The 2,331-nt window shown below is 43.9% G+C and overlaps 1 protein-coding gene across 3 annotated transcripts in view; it reads left to right on the top strand.

Moving 5' to 3' along the window:
* Ccdc15 (coiled-coil domain containing 15) overlaps window positions 1–2,331 on the top strand; it is a 67,673-nt gene that overhangs the window by 28,665 nt on the left and 36,677 nt on the right. The gene's annotated exons all lie outside the window — the stretch shown is intronic.

Below are 2,331 nucleotides of genomic sequence, written 5' to 3'. Positions count from 1 at the left end.
TTGCATTACTGGAACTATTGATGCTGGTTAGCTGGAGCTAAGAAATTAGCGGTGATTAAGAAGAGACCCGCATCACTAAGGTAACATCTTCTGGAGAAGTGTCTGAGAGCACAAAGAGGCTGTGTTACCGAGATAGCCAAGGTTGTACCTTGTGCTGCAGCAGTACTTGGTAATGTGTAAGAGTCACCCAGGTGGTACTGGTTTTAAAGGCATGAAAGGGTCGTGAAGAGCAGCTGAGGCTTGTCACAGTGAGAGGCCATGGAAGGCCATTGGTGAAGGGGCAGCCTCAGTTTGCAATTGATGGCCCAGGACTGAAGGTGTCATGCAAAGGAAGGAGGCTTGGCACCATGAAGAAAGCCTATGAGAGGCTATTGGTGAAGCCTGGTTACAGTGGAAGACAGTGTTTTAGTGATGCCAGTACCATGAATGACCACCAAGGACAGCAGCAGCAGTGGAGTACAGGCATCTGAAGCCTAGAAGACAAGCTGTGTGCTGCAAAGGGCAGAGCTGGAGAAGTGACCCAAGCCCTTGGAGGAATCCAGAAGATCGTGAGTGGATCCCAGACATTGGACGGTTGGAGTTTGATTTTTGCTTTTGATTGTGGCTGTGCCCTGATATTCTTCCCTCTTGAAGGAAGAAAGTATTTTAGTGGAGCCCACAGTTAAGAGACCTTGAATTTTAAAAGATATTGGGCATTTTAAATTGATTGATCTTTTAATATGTAAAGACTGTGGGACTTTAGATCTTGGGGATGAATAAGAAAGTAAGGGTTGAGGCTTAATGTTGATGTGTTTGTGTGTCTAGTTGACAAGGAGTCAATTGTACTGGCTGGTTTTGTGAGTCAACTTGACACAGTTGGAGTTATCACAGAGAAGGGAGCTTCAGTTGGGGAAGTGCCTCCATGAGACCCAGCTGTGGGGCATTTTCTCAATTAGTGATCAAGAGGGTAGGGCCCCTTGTGGGTGGTGCCATCCCTGGGCTGGAAGTCTTGGGTTCTATAACGGAGCAGGCTGAGCAAGCCAGGAGAAGCAAGCCAGTAAGAAACATCTTTCCATGGCCTCTGCATCAGCTCCTGCTTCCTGACCTGCTTGAGTGCCAGTCCTGACTTCCTCTGGTGATCAACAGCAATGTGGAAGTAAGCTGAATAAACCCTTTCCTCCCCAACTTGCTTCTTGATCATGATGTTTGTGCAGGAATAGAAACCCTGACTAAGACAGTCTGCTTAGGGCACTGGCCCAGACAGACTGGAAGTAACCTGTGCCACTTGACTGGCAGAGTTCCTGCATTCTTGAGTCCTGCTAGTCCCAGTTCCTCCCTGTATTTGGGACAGATGGGTCCTCCTTACCTCTGATCCTATCCAGTTTGTTATTCTTAACTCAGCAATCAGCACATTGTGTTTACTGTTTTTAAAGCAAATAAGGAGAAGCCAGAATCAGTTCTGAGTGGTAGACAAGCGAGTGAAGCGCTGGCTCTGATGTCTGTCAAGATCTCCCTGGCGCTATCAGGTCTCCATCAGCAGCAAGGTAGAGCAGAAAAAGGACAGAGATTAGCAGAAACTTAACTGTTTGGGGTTTAACTTGGATCTTCAAAGACTCTCACCTGAACTTGAGAACTGACAAAAAATGACTTCCTGCCATTATACTTCATATTACTCTGAATTTAAAATTACCTTCAGGTTTTTGCCAATCTTAAATATCATTTTGTCATATTATTCTGCTACACAATGTATTTTTTTTCTCTTTTAGGAAGTAAACTTTATGGAGCCATTCTCTGATATAACAGATGAGAAAGGGAGAGAAATATTTTCTCTGGGGAGTTACCAGTCTACCTCCCAAACCACAAGTTCAAGACTATCAAGACAAAGTAGGGCAGAATGGCATTAGTGGGAATGTAGTTCTGAGTTCTATTAGAATGGCATTCTGCTTGAAGAAGGATGAACATAGGGTTCTCTTTTTGTGTTCTATTTTATACCTAATGGAAATATGACCCTGTTTTATTTAGTAAACCATGTTAAGTCAAATAAATTCTCCTATTCAGAAGGCAGTTAAATTGTTTTAATTTACCAGGAACATTCTCTGTTGCTGATTTCTACAGTATTATCACAAACCCATTGCCTTGGCATGAAGAACATAAAAAATAGTAGTTGACCTTAAGCTATTTTAAGGTTGGTGCGTTTGTTAGACTCTCTTGTGTGTAGTTTACAATTAAGAATTAAAATTGAGCCAGGCAGTGGTGATGCACGCCTTTGATCCCAGCACTTGGTAGGCAGAAGCAGGTGGGTTTCTGAGTTCGAGGCCAGCCTGGTCTACAGAGTGAGTTCCAGGACAGCCA

The sequence above is a fragment of the Mastomys coucha genome, unplaced genomic scaffold (assembly GCF_008632895.1).
Source record: "Mastomys coucha isolate ucsf_1 unplaced genomic scaffold, UCSF_Mcou_1 pScaffold23, whole genome shotgun sequence".
Lineage (NCBI taxonomy): Eukaryota > Metazoa > Chordata > Mammalia > Rodentia > Muridae > Mastomys > Mastomys coucha.
This window is presented reverse-complemented; position numbering and strand designations above follow the sequence as displayed.